The following is a 19346-nucleotide window of genomic DNA, read 5'->3' on the forward strand; positions in this document are numbered from 1 at the left end:
CCTTTTCTGTTCTGCCCCGTCTCCATCCCCATCCCGTAAGTATTTCCCTGTTATAAGCTCTCAAAGTTGTAATTACATAATTTGTTTGGTGCTTAATTAGTTCTGTCTTCCATACTCCAATCAACCTCTTATTCTTAAATGATTTTTAGAAGGGCAGAAGGGTGGGGACTCTCACAGTTTTTCTCACCACGCGGTGGGCATTCATCTTCAGTGCCTCCCAGTACTGACATAGCATGTAATCAATAAGCATTTATTGAATCAATGAATGAGTCTGTGTTAACTTTTAACAATGCCAGGCCCATAGGAAGCACTCAACAAATAAACAGAACTTACTGATATACACATTCATTATCATTTAATTTGCACAAAACCCGAGACGTATTAAACCCGGTATTGCGGTCTAGAAAACTAAGGCAAGGTAAGCAACCCGCCGAGGTCAGGCGACCCCTGAGCAACAGCGCCGGGCGTGGGAGCCAGCCCTGTCCACCTCCCCGGGCCAGGTTCTTCTCGGTTACCCCAGGCGGCGGCCCCCAGGCTCGCCCTCCGCGGCCGGGTCTTTCCCGCCGGCCTGCCCAGATGAAGCCTGTCTCCGCGGTGGGAAGGAGTCCCCGGCGGGAGGCAGCGCCGAGGTCGAGAGGAAGACCTTCCAGAGGAGGCAGGCGGGCGGGAACCCCGCTCGTGGAAGGGAAATGCACCCCCTGAGGGTCGCATCCCGATCTGGGGACTCAAATGGCCAGTACCCAGAACGCTAGCGGTTTCGCCACCTCAAGGACCTGGAGCGGGGAGCGGAAGTTCCCCGACCCGCAACGGGGCTCCCGGCCCCGCGGGCTGTCCGCGGCCGCTCTAGGACGCCGGAGGGCGGGGCGGGGCGGGGGGGTCTCCCTCTCTGTGGTTGGGACTGGGAGGCCCGGCCGGGAGCCGCCCACCTTGGGGCTGGGCCTATCCCGAGTCCCCCGCGAGGCGCAGGCCGGGAGTTAAACTCTCCAGCCCGCGAGCTGGGGCAGGACCTGTGAGAAGGCGAGGAGGAGAGGGGGACGCTCTGGCCTCTGTATTCCACTCCATGCACTCGCTGTCTCTGGAAGATCTGATTTCTAAATATCCCGGAGAACAGCGCGGTCAGGTTTGCCCCAAATTCCACCTCCTTTGTTGCGTGGCCGGAAGGAAAAAAAAAACAAACCTACCATTTCTTAGTTTGTCTTTATTCTTTTCCAGTGATTTCTTGTGTATTCCCTTGATTTTGTTTCTAATTGTTGCTGTAGAAGCTTTGATGTGATGGAAGCATTTTGAAAGTTACGTCTCTGCAATTCCCTAAGCATTGGGCTGAATATGGCACCAGGACCTCTTTCTCCAAGCAGAGCTAACAGCCTTAAGGAAAGGATCAAACAATTGCTCTACTACCTACATCGTAGCCAGCTCAGTTAATTAGCTCAGACATTGTTAAGTACACAACGATGGAGGAGAGGGGGAAAAAAGGCTGCACCATTAGAACCACAAACATTAAAGATGAGCAGGCATAGAGTCCAAAGCACTGAACGCAAAAGGAAATAGAAATAAATGGTAATCAAAAAAGGAGGTAAATGGAAATAGCAAGGAAAATGAACTGGTATGTGTATTTCTAAATGTACAATTATTGATTCAAAACAGTCTTCATGACCAGGTTTATGAAAAATTATTGGAATGCCTGGGTGGCTCGGTCAGTAGAGCCGATTACTCTTGATCTCAGGGTCCTGAATTCGAGCCCCATGCTAGGTATAGAGATTACTTTAAAAAATGTGTATTAAGAATTATTAATAATTCTTAGATGTTATGCAGTTAGAAGAGTTTTTGCCTTATGAAGGCAATTTAGAAGATTTTAACAAGATGGTGAAGCGTGACTCCTTCATATGCTTATTCTTCATTCAAAAGGCTTTTGTCAGTTCCCTGGGTCTTTAAGAAGAAGCCTAATTCCATTTATTTTCATAGGTGTACTCTGATAAATACCAGTACCAAAATCAAATGTTTCTTTATGTTTAGATAGGTATAGGTAGAAATATTCTTGTGTGGGTCAGCAAGGAGGTATGGATACTTTAAACAGAAAAAAAAAAAAAAAATGATGCCCCTGACTAGGTAAAAACCCCAAGGAATTCAGTTTCAGTTGGAAAGTGTTAGAGCTATTTCAGAATACTTGTTAACGAGCTTATTATATTATCCATTTTAGGAATCTGTCTTGGCAATCTTTTATTCTTAGTGGTTCCCTCTAATAACGTCCTCATTTTATTGCTGTGTGCATAATGATGATCTTTAGTGTATCCAAGAGTTTTTGATGTTGGAATATGCAATGACTCAAGTTTCACTTTAGCAGCTTGAAAGAGTGATAATGAGGTGCTCTCCTTTTTACATTTATACTCCCCTTCCAGGAGTATAATTTCATTTAAAAGTTGGTATTCTTCTAGATTTTCTATTCAATAATGAAATGCAAAGCAATGATTGTTCCCCTAAGAACAACTGTAAGTTTTCTGAAAGCCATGATAAGGACTTTGCAGCAAACTGTAAAGGTTTCATTTGGGAATTTAACACAATATGCTTCAAACCCAGATAAAAGGAAAGGTTCTAAATTAAAATGTGTGGATGAAAATCTATAATCTGGCACTAAATCAGTGGAGATATGGTGGGTGGCAAATAGAATTGCAGGAAGAAAGTGAAGATATCTGGTTGCCTGTTTTATTAGTAGGACTCAAGTCCAGCTCAGCATTGTAGGAAAAATTACTTAGATCACAAAGACAGAGGAAAAAGGGTATTTGAGGGTGCGAAGCTCAATAGTAAAAATAATAGTAACAGTAATTAACATTTATGGAATATTTATTAAATGCCAGGCACTATGATAAACATTTTATGTGCATTATGCCATTTTATCCTCGCAACAACCCTATGAAGTTGGTGCTTTTATTATCCTCATTAAGACTTAGGTAGTTTCCCCAAGGTGGGAAATTGTGGAGCATGTTCTCAAACTTAGGTTTGTCTGATTTTTAAAGCTATACAGGGATTTTTATATCAGCTATGTTCATTTTTACTTTAAAAGAGCTGATCATCCTTACTGTCTTGTCATTTTGCACAGATAGTGGTCATGCTTCTTTCCTTTCAAAATCACTCTTCTTCTGAATCAATAGACCTAGTTACCCAGGCAGCTGCGATGACTGACTTTTGCATATCATTAGATCACCTGGATTCAAATCACAATATCCCTACTAATTAGCTGTGAGACTGCGAATCATATATTTAACCTCTCTGCTTTTTTTTTTCACATCTGATAATATTAGTGCCTACCCCACAGTGTTTTAATAATACTTAAGTGAGTGTGTATAAAGACAGTTGGTAAGTATCTGAGTACGTAAGTACTCAGTTTCTTATTTTTACTGAAACTCAATAGTGTGTGTGATAGTATTCTCTAACAAGAAGAGTCTGTGAAGACTCTGAGGCAAAGCTGGCATTTGCTGTAGGAGAAAGAAGTAAAATGTTTCCCTCTACCTGCCTTTGGAACACGTGAGTAGTTCGCTCAGGATTGGGGAAGAGGAGATAAGTAAAACTTTTATCGGTGACTAAATACAATCTATGACTGCTATAGGAAAAGCAATTTCTGGGTATTGCATACAATTAGTGATGGACTAAGTACCAAAGAGTTCTTTCTACATTTGAACACTCATTAACATCACTAAATACGCAGTAAAAACTCAGGCTCACTCTCTAAGGAAAATATTTATAAAAAATGCCTTGTCATACCAATCAAACCTGGCTTATTAAGGTTTCTGGTAGATCTTTCTTAACACACATAATATTGATGGTCATTATTGCTGCACTGTGGTTTGTAGGAAGCCTAGTATGAACATCCAGATTCGGAAAACAAATACTTATGGATATAATTAGTCTAAGTTTATTTTAAAAAGGATTCACAAAAGGATTTCTTTGAATTCAGTACTTGTAACCTTATTTGGCATTTGAATTTAACTGTGAATCGAGTGCTATTGAAATAACAATAGTGAATGCTTAGTGAACTCTTACCATTCTAAGTTTTTATACATATTAGTGTATTTACTTTTAAGATAACGCTTTGAAGTTGTTTGTATTATTATCTTCATGTTACAAATTGGGAAACTGAATTGCACAGTTTAAATAACCTGAGTAAGATCACCTAGCTATGATTTCACCTGGGCAGGTTGTCTCTAGAGCCAGAGCTTTGACTCAAACATTTTCCAGGAAAGTGTGCCTTATTGTACCCAGCCATATCACATAATCTTCTAATTTTCCATACCATTCTAGGGCACATGGACTCCCTGAAGTCCAATTATAAACCCCATGATAAAACCTACTACAAATAGTAAATATCTCTAATGTACATGTGTGTATTCCAAAAGTATAAACAATCTTTTAGGAAAATTTTAATTATATAAAGGTTCTAATGTTCTGAAATGGAAAACAACATACAGAATCCCCACACTGTCCTCTTTTAGTGAACCATAATCAGTCTTTCTATAGCTCCTGGTAGTGGTAGTCTGTGGTAGTGATTAGCACCTATCCCTTCGTTGGAGAACTGCTTTGTCCACTTAAGCTGTGTGATCCCAGCAGAAGCTGCCATACACTAAGCTTCTAACATTGTCAGATTTTAGCTTGCATGTAATATATTTCCTTTAATGACACGTTATCATCTTTTGACATTGCCTATTGCAAGTATCATGCCACTATCGCTTTGATTATTTTAATAATACTTCAAATATATTTATTACATTCATTTTTCTATTTTATTTTTCTATTTTGTTTTATTTTCATTTGTGTTAAGTCTTAAAAGATTGTGTTGGGGCCCCTGGGTGGCTCAGTTGGTTAAGTGTCTGCCTTCAGCTCAGGTCATGATCTCCCTTTGCCCCTCCCCACTGCTTGTGCTCGCTTGCTCTCTCTCACTTCCTCTCTCTCAAATAAATAAATAAAATCTTTTTTAAAAAGATTATTTTATAGTAAAATATTGTGTTTATTATTTTTTTCTAAAGATTTTATATATTTATTAGAGAGAGCACGAACAAGGCAGAGGGAGAGGGAGAAGCAGACTCCCTCCTGAGCAGGGAGCCTGATGTGGGGCTCAATCCCAGGACCCCAGGATGGTGACCTGAGCTGAAGGCAGACACTTAACTGGCTGAGACACCCAGGTGCCCCGATTGTGTTTATATTAAAATATGTGTTATATTTATATTTTATATTAAAATTGTGTTTATGTTAAAATATATTCAAAATATTATTTTATATTTAAAATGTTTATTTTATAAAAAATATTATTGAGCTGACATTATGGGTATGAGTCAATGCTTTGACTTATATCTAAGTTTGCTAAGGCTGCCATCACCAAATACCACAGACTGGGTAGCTTAAAAAACAGAAATTTATTTTCTCACAGTTCTGGAGGCTAGAAGTCCAAGATCAGGCTGTTGGCAGGTTTGGTTTCTTCTGAGGCCCTTCTCTTTGGCTTGCAGATGGCTGCCTTCTTGCTGTGTCCTCACACAGTCTTTCCTCTGTGGGTACGCATCCCTGGTGTCTCTGTGTATGTCCAAATTTCCTCTTCTTATAAGGACACCAAGTCAGATTGGATTAGGGCCTCATTTTAACTTAATCACCTCTTTAATGGGCCTGTCTCTTAATTCAGTCATATTTTGAGGTACTGGGCTTCAACATATGGATTTTGGGGAGATGCAATTTAGCCCATAACAGCATAGCTTCTGGGTTTTTGCACATTGCAATACCAAGTTTATTTTCTTTACAGAGCATGCCATGGAGCTTCTTTCTAAAGATTGCATAAGATAAATTACATATTAATTTTGTATATCATACTACAGGATTCCTGGTGATTATTTAGAACTCTGTCAGTTTTCAAGGTGCCCAAAAAAGGTATCTGAATCTCCTTACGTGCCAGTAGTTTGACAGTTTGAGAGAGAGAGAACTGAGGTCAGAACTCTTTTTCTAAAGTTTTATTACTTCTTTTAGAAACAGCCTGTGATAAAGTTACTTTTTTTTATTTTTAAGTTTTTAATGGACTTTGTTTTTGGATAAGTTTTAAGAATTGTCCTTTATTAGACATTGTTTTATCACTACAGATATTTCCACAAATACAATACTATGCTTCTTGACAGCAGAGATACTTTATGAGTAAGGATTCATACAGCAGAAAACCAGGGACACATTATGTAATAAATCATTGTTGGAGCAAATTGAATTACATTTTTGTTACAATTATGTTTGGGTATATTAGAATCTATTATTTTACAATAATAATATCATCTTAAAGATACCTCTTAATATATCCTGTTCCCTCCCTGTTTTCCATCCTAATATTACCATGGTAATCCAAACCAACCACCATCACCACTTCCTAGACCACTTCCGCTGTCTCCCCTTGCTCTCCTGCAATTCATTTTCCACATAGTGGCATAAATGATCCTTTTCAAAAAGTAAAACTAATCATTATTAACCTGCTTGGAACTCTCTGTTGGCTTCTTATTGCAGTTAGAATAAAATGTAAAGTCCTGTTTTTACTCATAAGGCCGTGCTGTTTCCGATATATCTACCTGCCTCCTTTTCCCCTAGGTTCAGTATGTTCCATTCACATTGGTCCTCTTTCTTTCTGTTCACGGGATACTATATTTTTTTTAAAGATTTATTTATTTATTTGAGAGAGAGAGCGCGCGAGCACGGGGAAGAGCAGAGGGAGAGGGAGAGAGAAACTTTTAGCAGACTTCCCGCTGAGCGTGGAGCCCAACGCGGACTCCATCACACAACCCTGAGATCATGACCTGAGCCGAAACCAAGAGTAGGAGGCCTAACCGACTGCACCATCCCGGGGCCGCCCTGTGACACTTTAAATGTTTCCATCTTAGGGCCTTTATATGGGCTATACTTTGTAATCATTGTCTAGAACATTCTGCTTCCAGACCTTCCTATGACTGGCTCCTTTTTTCTCTTCCAAGTCTCATTTCAAGTGTCACCTTCTCGGATTCTTCCTCTAATACTTAGCAGGACCATCTCTGCACCTAGTAACACATAAGCTATTTCTCATATTACTTTGTTTCATTTTCTACATAATTTCAGCACAATCTGAAAATGGTCTTATTTACTTAATTGTTTGTTATCCTTCCCCCACTGAAATGGAAGATTAACTGCTAGTACATTTTAGAAACTTAATAAAGTACCACTTGGTAAAGTCATAAACATAAAATGCAATATAGATTTCAAAGTACTTATTTAAACGTGAAATTCTTACAAAGCTATAGTAATTAAAACGATATGGTACTGCCAAAAAAAAAAACCACACACATAGACCAATGGAACAGGATAGAGATCTCAGAAATAAGCCCCCACATATATGGTCATATTTAATATTTAACAGGGGAGCCAGGAACGCTCAGTGGGGAAAGAATAGTTCTTTAAGAAATGGTGTTGGGAAAATTGGAGAAACATGCAGAACAACGAAACTGGTCCACTATCTTACACCACTCACAAAAATTAACTCAAAATGGATTGAAGACTTACACATAAGACCTGTAAAGTTCCTAGAAGATAACAGGGAAGAAGCTCGTTGACACTGCTTGACACTGGTCTAGGGAATGACTTTTTTTTGTGGGGGGTGTGACTCCAAAAGCACAAGCAACAAAAGCAAAAATCAACAATTGAGGCTATATCAAACCAAAGAGATTCTGCGCAGCAAAAGAAACAATAAAAAAAAAAAAATGAAAAGGCAACCTGTTGAATGGGAGAAAATACTTGTAAACCATATATTGGATGAGGGGATAGTATCCAAAATATATAAAGAACTGATACAAGTCAATAACAAAAAATTTGATTAAAAGATGGCAGAGAAACTAAATAGACATTTTTCCAAAGAAGACATATAGATCATATAGATGGCCAACAGACACATGAAAAGATGCTCACCATCACTCACCATCAGGTAAATGCAAATCAAAACCACAATGAGATATCACCTCATACCTGTTAGAATGGCTATAATCAAGAAGACAAGAGATAACAAGTGTTAGGAAGGTTGTGGAGAAAAGGGAACCCTTGCACGCTGTTGGTGGGAATATAAATTGGTGCAGCAGCTATGGAAAACAGTATGGAAGTTCCTCAAAAAATTAAAAATAGAACTATTGATTCAGCAATTCCATTTCTGGGTATATATCCAAAGGAAATGAAATAGGATATTGAAGAGATATCTGCACTCTCATGTTTATTATGGCACTATTTATAATAGCCAAGTTATGGAAAAAGCCTAAGTGTCTGGCAGTGGATGAATGGATAAAGATGTGATATATATTAAATATATGTAAAATATTATTCAAACCATGAGAAAGAAGAAAATCCTGCCATTTGTGACAACATGGGTGGACCTACAGGGCATTATGCAAAGTGAGATAAGTCAGACAGAGAAAGGCAAATATTGTATGATATCACATATGTACAATCTAAAAAAGCCGAACTTGCAAAAACAGAGTAGAATGGTGGTTACCAGAGTTTGGGGATAGGGGAATTGGGGATCTAGTGTTTAAGGGTGCAAACTTAGAACTAGTAAATAAGTCCTGGAGAGCTAATGTATAGCTCGGTAGTTATAGCACAGTAATTATAGTCCACATTATGTATTATACACTTAAAAAGTTGCTAAGACTAGATCTTGATTGTTCCTACCACAAAAAAGAAATAATTATGTGATGTGATGGAGGTGTTAACAAACATTAAGGTGGTAGTCATATTGCTATATATAAATGTATTGAGTCAACCTGTTGTTCACCTTAAACTTACACAATGTTATGTGTTAATTATAGCTCACTAAAATAAAAAGGGAAAATCCCATCAACTACAATTAAAAAACAATTCTCTTTATAAATGAAACATAATGATTTCTGGGGGGTGGGGGCACTGTAGTTTTGGCCAGGTTGGGAGAAGGAGGTTGGATAACTAGAGTGTAATTTCTATCACTCTTATTTGGAGAAGGTCTCTCAGGTTAATACTTTATGATAAATTAAAAATTTTAAATATGAGTTATTTAAATATGAGTCCTTAGTTTCTTCTTATTGATAATCAAGCTGTTAAAGAGCAGACTATGTTTCAAGTAAGGACAAACTCAATTGTTTTCCTTGAAAATGCCCCTAGAAATAAATAATGAAAAAATATTCCTGTATTTAGTTTATTTTGATATTCTAGATACCCTTCAGTGAGTGAGATGATGTAGATAAAATTATAATCTCAAATTATTTCTTTTTAACTTAGAATTGGAAATGCGATCAAACACAAACTACCGAGATACATATTTCACCTGCCCTCTGTGAGGCTTTTGTAGCCATCCAAATTGTAAACTATGGTTATAAACTACATGCCAGCACAAACAGATTGGCTCAGTAAATGAATGGCTCTGTCAATAGCTTCTCCTTCTCATTTAAGCTGATGGACCTGTGCAGTACCCCTCAGTATAAAATGAAATTTTCCCTTTGCTCAAAAAGCAGGGAAAAAAATGCCTCAGGTGCTAAAATAGAAGGGTTTTTTCCTTTCTTCTTCAGCCACTCTCTCTCCCAATTTATGATGGTGGGTTTTATTTGCTAATAGAGAATCTTTAATTTTAAATTATTAGCATGACGTTTATTGTTAATCTTTCTATTGTATAATGCAATTTTAATTCAAATATAAGATCATTTAACTTGTATGTGGAATCAGCAAAATTACAGAATTCATATTTTGTAGCTCGTATACCAGGATAGTGAAAACTACACAAAACTAACTCAACTTTTTAATTTCGCTTCTTGGATATGTGCACATCTATCAACCCTCTCTAGCTTTCTCTGATAAGAAAGGACAAAAAGGGAAATTAAATCTTTGATGTCCTGTCTTTCCCTTTCCTCCTGTGTCTTCATTTTAGTATAAGTAGTTGGCCAATACAGGAAGTGACACAAGCGACAAAGAATATACTGTTCCTTGGATGCTAATGTTTCTTAGAATGCTCCTGCTTCTCTCTGCGTTTGAAGCAAGTTCTGATTTGAATGACAAGCATGTTCTCTCAGGATTGTCAGTGCCTCTGTTTACTCAGTGACAGACATAACACGCTGACCTTATACTCACTTCAGACTTGCTGAATCTCACGCATTGTGAGTCCACTGGAACACTGTACTCATGAGGCCCTGAGAATACTAATGAGAATAGAGTGGAAAGGAACAGTGGACACACATATTGTGCACATCTTCTCTGTTTACTTCTATGCTCCATTGTCCCTTTAGACTTTATTTACAAAATGCAAGTTCAAAGATAAAATTATTAAACATTTCAAGATGGTGGGGCGCCTGGCCTGCTCAGTCAATGGAGCATGTGACTCTTGATTTCGGGGTTGTTAGTTTAAGTCTTAAAAACATTTTTTTAAGATGGTGATGGGAGAGCATTAAATCAGGGTCAGGGCCTCTCTTAATGCAGGTACCTGTATAACTGCATTGTACCTGTGCCAGCACTGTCACCTGTATCAACCTCCCTGGATGCACCCACCTTTCCTTTAATGTATGTATGGGGAAACTCTGTATATTGTAAACCCACCAACTTAAAATCTTTGAGGGAAGCATCAAGGTTACATATTTTCCTGGGTCCCTGGAACACCACTGCCCAAGGTATTAGTTTATTAAGAGCTCTTCCGTTGATCCTGAGCAAAAGGAGCTGCATTTAAATTTAGCAAATCAAGGCTTTTTGACAAACAAGGTCAGAATAAATGGTCTCCACAAAAGCCAAAAGCTTTTGATTTTAAAAGAAAATAATAATGCCACAGCATATTTGGTAAGAGCTAAAACTGAATAGGAGCATTGCTATTTCAACAAAATAAATGAAATATGCAACTTAGAATTTTTCCAATTTTTAAAACTTTCTATAACTGTGTATAGACAAATATGCATTCACAGGTCCAAGCAAGACATTATATACAGTTAAAAAATACACATTTTGAGCCCTGCCTTGGTTAGATATAACTTCCCTAGAGCTAAGCCATTAATGTGAGCAGTGGGGGATCTGTAAGGCGGACCCATCCAACCATGGTACTTATTATTTATTTCAGTCAATAGGGTTTCCTGTCATTCCATGGTAACATACTGCAATATGACAAGTGTCTGGCAAATACATATAGGTTTTTAGTTAAAAAGGGGACCAGAATATTAGTATATGTTTATTACACTACTGTATGTTTATTAGAGTATATTATTTTATAGGAAAGTAATAATGGCTGAGAAATGCTCATTCATTCATCCACTAGTGGTTGAGACATATGAATTCTAGCTCATCTGGTCGTTGATGTTTTCATAGAGAAGAAATTTGAGTTAAGCCTGAAAGAATGGAAAGCGTTTCTTTGAAAGTGGAGAGTTTTATACTGGCTACATGCCCTTCGTCAGATGTGTGATTTACAAAGATTTTCTCTGGCTTATCTTTTCATCTCCTGCCAATATCTTTCACAGAGCAAAATTTTCTAATTTATTTTTGTCATTGAACTATAATTAACATACAGTGTTATATTAGTTTCAGGTGTACAACATAGTGATTCAACAATTCTATACATTACATGGTGAGCTCTGACTCACCATGATAAGTATAGTCACCGTCTGTCACCATACCATGTTATTACAATATTATTGACTATATCTCCTATGCTGTACTTTCCAACTCCATGACTTATTTATTTTATAACTCGAAATTTGTACCTCTTAATCCCCTTTTTCTATTTCACCCATCCCCCCAACCACTTCCCCTCTGGCAGCTGCCAGTTTGTTCTCTGTATTTAAGAGTCTGGTTTTGTTTGTTTTGTTTTTTAGATTCCACATATAAGTGAAATCATAGGGTATTTGTCTTTCTTTCTGAATTATTTCACTTAGCATAATACCTTCTAGGTCCATCCATGTTGCCACAAATGGCAAGAGCTCATTCTTTTGTATGAGTAATATTCCATTATATATATGTGTGTATGTATATCCATTCTTTATTCATTATATAGTATCTAGATTATTACATATCTTATTATACATATTATATATATAATCTTTATCCACTCATTTATGGGTGGACACTTGGGTTGCTTCCATATGGTGGCTAGTATAAATAATGCTGCAATAAACATAGAAATGAATATATCTTTTTGTATTAGTGTTTTCATTTTCTTTGGGTAAATATCCAGTAGTGGTATTACTGGATTATATGGTACTTCTATTTTTAATTTTTTAAGGAACCTCCATATTGTTTTCCAGAGTGACTGCACCACTTTATATTCCTACCAAGAGTGCTCAAGTATTCCCTTTTCTCCACATATTTGCCAACACTTGTTATTTCTTGTTTTTTTGATACTAGCTATTCTGAAAGGTGTGAGGTGATATCTTCATCGTGGTTTTGATTTGTATTTGCCTGATGATGAGTGATGCTGAGCATCTTTTTATGTGTCTGTTGGCCATCTGGATGTCGTCTTTGAAGAAACGTCTATTCATGTCCTCTTGCTTTTTTTTTTTTTTTTTTAATTTGAAGCTGTCATTTTTATTATTTACATTCCCACTCAGGACGTTCACACTTGGTATTCCCTTTGGAATTCTATTCCCTTGATTTTTCTTTCTTTTGTTTTTTTTTTTTGTAATTTTTAAATTAATTTTTAAATTTTAATTCCAGTACCGTTAATATACAGTATTATGTTAGTTTCAGGTGTACAATATAGTGACTCAGCAATTCCATACATTGCTCAATACTTACCATGAGTGTACTCTTTAATCCTCTTCACTTACTTCACCCATCCTCCATACCCCCACCCCTCTGGTAACTATCAGTTTGTTCTCTAGAGTTAAGGGTCTGTTTCTTGGTTTCTGATTGTTTTGTTAGTGTTCAGTCATATGAGATTTTTATATTTTGTGTATTAATCCCTTATTGGATATTTGATTTGCAAATATCCACTCCCATTCACTTCTTTTTGTTTTGCTAATGGTTTCCTTTGCTATGCAAAGCTTTTTATTTTGGTATAGTCCCAATAATTTATTTTTACTTTTGTTTCCCTTGCCTGAGGATACATATTCGTAAATATTTTGCTAAGGATGATGTCCAAGAGATTACTGCCTATGTTTTCTTTTAGGAGTTTTATGGTTTCAGGTCTCCCATTTAGGTCTTTAATCCATTTTGAGTTTATTTTTGTCTATAGCGTAAGAAAGTGGTCCAGGTTCATTCTTTTGCATCTGGCTGTCCAGTTTTCCCTATACCATATGTTGAAGAGACTAGCTTTCTCCCATTGTATATTCTTGCCTCCTTTGTTGAAGATTAATTGACCATATAAGTGTGGGCTTATCTCTGGGATGTCTATCTGTTTCATTAACTTGTCTTTTCATTCTCCTGTCAGTATCTTTCACAGAGCAAAATTTTCTAACCTTGATCAAGTCTAATCTACCAATTTTTCTTTTATGTATTGTGCTTTTGGCGTTGTATCTAAGAACTCTTTTCTTAACTAAGGGTCACAAAGATTTTTTTTCTGTTTTCTTCTAAAAGTTTTGTTGTTTGAAATTTTATATTTGGGTCCAAGATCCATTTTGAGTTAGTTTTTGTATGTGGGTCAAAGACAAGCCACAGAAAAATTTGCATGTCAATGTCCAATTGTTCCAGCACTATTTGTTGAAAAGACCATTCTTTCTCTACTGAATTGCCTTTGCACCTTTGCCAATAACCAATTGACCATATTTTTTTTTTTAAAGATTGTATTTATTTATTTGTTAGAGAGAGCACAAGCAGGGGAAGCTGCAGGTACAGCACGCAGAGGGAGAAGCAGGCTTCCCGCTGAGCAAGGAGCCTGATGTGGGACTCCATCCCGACCATGACCTGAGCCGAAGGTAGATGCTTAACCGACTGAGCCACCCAGGTGCCCCTCAATTGACCATATTTATATTGGTGTATTTCTGGACTCTTAATCTGTTCAATTGATCTGTGTGTCTGTTTTCACCAATACCCCACTCTCTTGATAAAGCTACTCTCTTGTAATTTTACAATAAGTCTTAAAATCAGGTCACAGGAGTCCTTCAACTTGGTTCTTTCTGTTCAGAAAAACAACCCAGTTTTTAAAATGGGCAAAAGCTTTGGTCAGACACTTTACCAAAGAAGATAGTGGATTGGAAATAAGCAAATGAAAAGGTGCTCAACCTTTTTAGTCATTAGGGAAATGTAAATTAAATACTGCTAGACACCTAGCAGTGACAGACCAAACAAACCCATCACTCCCCCCACAGGCACCTGAAAAAAAACACCTCACAATACCAAGTGTTGGTGAGAATGAGAATTGGAACTGTCCTGCATTACTGGTGGGAATGTGAAATGGTGCAGCCACTGTGGGAGAAGTTTGGCAGTTTCTTATAAAGTTAAATGTACACTTACCATGGGGCCTAGCAATCTCACTCCTGGGTATTTGCTCAAGTAAAACGCAAATATACGTCCACACAATAAAACCTGTATGTGAATGTTTAGAGTAACTTTATTCATAATCACCAAAAACTGGAATAAAAATGTCCCTCAACTGGGAAATGGATAAATAATGAAATGCTACCATGCGATAAAATGGAAGAAACTGCTAATACACACAGTAACATTAGATGAATCTCAAATACATTATGTGAAGTGAAGGAAGTCAGAATCAAAAGGCTATATACGATGTAATTATATTTATGACATTTTTGAAAAGACAAAACTACAGAACTGAAGAACAGATCAGTATTGTGTGGGAGGAGGGCTGACTACAAGGGGTGACATAAGGAGATTCTGTGTGTGTTCATGTGCTTGTGTGTGTGTGTGTGTGTGTGTGTGTGTCGGGCATGCAGGTTTGGAACTGTTCAGCATCTTGATGGTGCTGGTTACGTGCCTGTGCATTAGTCAAAACTCATAGAACTATACACCAAAAAGAGTGAATTTTACTGTATTTAAATTAAAAAGAAATTAAACTACATGTAGGGGCATAAAGTATTCCATTGCTGGAGGGGAAGAGGGAAAGGATAGAACCCTAAGGAAGCAGGCAAAGAAACTGTTTAAGAACTTGAGAAGGGCTCCCCTAAGGGTGAAAATCTTATATATGAATAGGAATTTATAAATGGAAAATTCATTCATTTACTCCATCTCAATGAATCCTCGTAAGAACCAGTGAGGTCAGAATTATTATTTGTGATTAATAGACCCAGAAATCAAGGCTGAGAAAAGTTATGAGGGGGGATTTGGTGAAGTTTGTAACTCTGTAACTGTGAAGCTAAGACCTGAATCTTGGCCTTTTGATTCTTTCCCGTTCTCTTTATTCCCTCACATCATTTTATTCATTTCCTTCCTTGCTTTTATCACAATCTGTAGATGGTCTGTGAATTTGTTTTCTTGCTTACTGTCTGTAACTCCCTCTGGACTCCAGGAGAGGATCCCTGACCCTGCATTTCCCTGTCATATCCTCAGAACCCCTCACAGTGTTTGGCACATAATAGGTCCTCAAAAAATTTCTTGAGTGGATAACCATTGGAATTAGAAAGCAAAGATGGAGTCTGATTATATCTGGTATTATCCTTTTAAATGTGTATGCCATCTGTAGTGATGGGAACAGATATGTGCTCCTTGTCCCATTCTTTAACCCAGTAGTTCTCAAATCTGGCTGTACAACAGACTCACCTGCAGATCTTTTTAATTATTTATTTATTGTTTTTAAATTTTTTCATCAAATTTGATGAGAATTGGAACTGTCCTCAAAGTGAAGTGATATTCTAAGATTTATAACATTAAGGATCCCCCAGCCCCACTGTTACTTTTCAGTTCCCATCACCATCTCCATAGTTGGACTTTTCTTTGAGCACTGGTGTTTATCCTTCCTACCATGAAGCATACTTATAGCAACCTTTCTTCATTTTTCAGTGTTAGGAATTATCTGCTGATTCCCACTATGGAAGAAGTAGATTTAGCTCTCTCACATTACTTCCACTCATAGTTTCCTTAACCCTATTCTTAAAATATTGTAGTACCTACAATATTATAATTTGGGGCTAAATCAATTTTCAGTTCTTAGATTAGAAAGATTATGTAATTAATTTTTAAGGCTGAGTTATAATGCTAATACATCTTTCTGTGTAGTGAAATATGTTGAGAATTCATTGATCCCATTTTTTTCTTCTTGGAGATAATCAGTTCTGGAGACTTTCTTCTCCTGCCTCAGTTTGTACTGGTTGCTTTTTAGGCCTGTCATATGGTTGTAATCCCAGAAATTTCTTTCACCATCATCTTGAGTATTCCCTTTTCCTTTCTCCGGTGTTGATCCAAGTCTTCATCTTTTTTTAAATTCCCCTTTTTGGTGGAAATCATCTTCGAGTACCTCCTTGAGAAAAAGATTCCATAGGAATAAAGCTTTTTGTAATCTTGCATGTCTGAGGACACCTTTATTTTATCTTAAACTAAATAAAATTTTTATTACCTTGATTTGAATCTCACTTTTTCATACAGCATATGTTTCAAATGAATTGTTTGGTAGAAAATAATTAATAACCTGTACATTTTCATAAAATTTTCATTTTCATTTCATTCCTAACTGCCAGAATTATTAGTCTTGGCTAATCATTTTCATATATAACCTTAAATTGTTTTTAAGATTGCTTTATTTTATCTTAGACTTGATTGGTTGGGTGTGTAGGGAATTCTAGATTGTAAATACTCTCCCTTTGGAGTTTAAAGATATTTCTCTATTTTCTTCTGGTTTACAGTATCATTATTGAAAAGCCCAATTCTCTTCTCTGTTATAATGCCTAATCCTCTGTCTGCAGTCTGTTATTCTATCTGAAGTATTTAAGGGATTCTCTTTATCTCTGCTGTTCTGACATTTCAGGATTAAATGCCTTTCTGTGAGTCTTTTTTATTCATTTTGCAAGGCACTCATTAGATGGATTTCAATCTGGAAAAACACTTCTTTCACTTCTGGGAAAATGTCTTTCTTTGATAATCCCCCCCCCCCCCCCCCCCACCCAATCCACCTCTTCTTCTCTTTTTAGAACTCCTAGAGGCTGGATGGTCCATCTCCTGGACTGGGTTCTAGGTAGTTTACCATGAACATCTTTGTGGTAGACATCTTTGCTGCAAGCATTTTGCCGCAAACTTTTTTGCTGCATAACTAATTGGTCCTAAAGCAATTTTGTCATAAAAGATAAAATAAAGAAAATAAAAGAGGGACATTTAAAAAGGTCATAGCAAAACATGAAAAAATTAGTAAAATTATTAATTTCTTCATTGATTAAGAGAGGCATCAGTCTTCCAAACACTAAGATGCAATATATATTTTTTAAGATTTTATTTAGTTATTTATTTGAGAGAGAGAGAGAGCAAGAGAGCATGAGCAAGGGGAAGGGGCAGAGGCAGAGGGAGAAGCAGGCTCCTGGCTAAGCAGAGAGCTTGATGCGGGGCTGCATCCCAAGGCTGCGGGATCATGACCCAAGGTGAAGGCAGACGCTCAACTGACTGAGCCACCCAGGCGCCCTAAGATGCAGTATTTTTAACTGAGCTTTGTATTGCATTGTGAAAGTTCTCTACACTGTTGTTTATTCTTGGCATATTATCACATGCTCCTTGATATTCTAAAGTTCAATCGGAAATGTGGAAGAGATGCTAATGCTGTAATGCATTTCTGAGCTTTGTTATCATTGTAACTGATATGTTACCATTTTCTAGGACAGTATGTAATCTGGCTTTACACTCTATTCACACTTCCAGCAAATTTTATCACCGTATTTTCTATCAAGTCGATAAACATAGTTGTTATCCACTATTTTAAGACCACCACGTCTACTGTATAGACCATTATGAGGGCTGGCTAAGATTTATATAATATAAAAATGGGAACTTTGTCACTGGAGAATTGAAACCAAACTGTCAGCCAGTTATTTTATCTTTTATGGCAAAATTGCCTTACAGCTAATCAGTTATGTGAGAAAATGCTTGCAGCAATGATGACTACAGCAAAGATGCTTATGGTGAAAATACCGGACACACCTGGATTGATCCTAGATTTTCTTTTCTCTCATGTTTTTCAACTGTTTGTCTTTTTGTTCTTTTTCGGAGACTTTGCAACTTCATTTTATCATCTTCTTTTGAACTTTAAAATTTCTTATTTTTTAATTTCCAAAAGATCATTTTTTTCCTTTGAAAATTTCTTTAAAAAAAGAGCATCTGTTGTCAATCATGGATCTTTTCTTTGTTTAAGAATATCACTAACAGTTCTCAGATTTTTGTTTTGTTTTGTTTTCTGCTGTGGTTACATTCAATCCCCCCCCCCCCCATTTTGTTTGTTTGTTTTGTTGTCTGAATTTCATGACTGGTGATCCCCAGATGTCTATTCATATGTAAGAGTGAGAGAAGTTGCCTGCCTAGCTGGAACTTGTGGATTGGCAGACCTCATTTTGATGTGATTAGGCAGGTGATCACACTGTTGAAAATCACCTCCCAGTATCCATAAAAGTATTTTTCCTTAGGTAAGACAGTTTCCTTTCAAAGGAATCCTCTGATATCCTCTCTGCTGGATACAAATCTGGAAAGTGCCATTATAGGAGCTAAGTGGGAGAGGAACTTTCATAGTTCAGTATGCAGACTTTCACTTACTCCCTTCACCCCAATGTGCAGTAAGTCACCTCACCCCTATACTCAGCTAGCTAGCCCATGTCTTCAAGGCCAGGGCTTCTCCAGTTTACCCTCACCAGGGAGTATATCTTATTGTTTCTGGATTAGGTTAGGGCAGTATGTCACCCAGCTGTTTGGTTGGGAAGTGATGTGAAGGTTTACTGACTCCCGATACAGATTATCAACCAATTCTGTTGTTTTCAGCCTTTCTTCTCACTAATGCCTTCAGAGATTGCTGGGCCTTGGATTCCTGCTGATCTGGATCTGTATTTATGTCGTGACAAGGAGTTTGGGGAAGGAGCAGAGACTAAGTGCCTGTATTTAATCCACCATGTTGGCCAGATTCACTGTTCTCATTCCAAACAGATAGATTTTCTCAACTCTTCCCAGACATTTCAAGTTGGAATCTTTGGAGGGTAAATCGAGGAGTGTGTATTTTTGAAAATGTTCTCAGGTACTTCTGATGAAGCTAGTGTACTAATCCACATTTGGAAGTCATGACTCCAGTGCTCACCCTCTGGTACACATTTGACAGTTACCTCTGAAGTCCCAGTGAACTAGGAAGAAGGGAATGAGGAAAAAGGTAAATTCTGAGAAAAGGATGACATAAAAAGGGACAGGCCTTGAGTGATCCAGGGGCATTTTGGGGAGGACATATCTTGGTTGGGGGTGTTGACAGTCATATTTCT

General features: G+C 37.4%; 1 protein-coding gene across 1 annotated transcript in view; it reads left to right on the top strand.

The window, feature by feature from the left end:
• Positions 1 to 1047: 1047 nt before the first annotated feature.
• The window catches only part of FER (FER tyrosine kinase), a 457408-nt gene continuing 439109 nt past the window's right edge, over positions 1048 to 19346 (top strand). Inside the window, exon 1 of the mRNA XM_073888931.1 lies at positions 1048 to 1120. The gene's annotated coding sequence lies outside the window, so the exon portion shown is untranslated. The remainder of the gene's footprint in view (positions 1121 to 19346) is intronic.

Source organism: Callorhinus ursinus, unplaced genomic scaffold, assembly GCF_003265705.2.
Source record: "Callorhinus ursinus isolate GAN/ISIS: 27379988/994484 unplaced genomic scaffold, GSC_fseal_2.0 scaffold3, whole genome shotgun sequence".
Classification (NCBI taxonomy): Eukaryota; Metazoa; Chordata; class Mammalia; order Carnivora; family Otariidae; genus Callorhinus; species Callorhinus ursinus.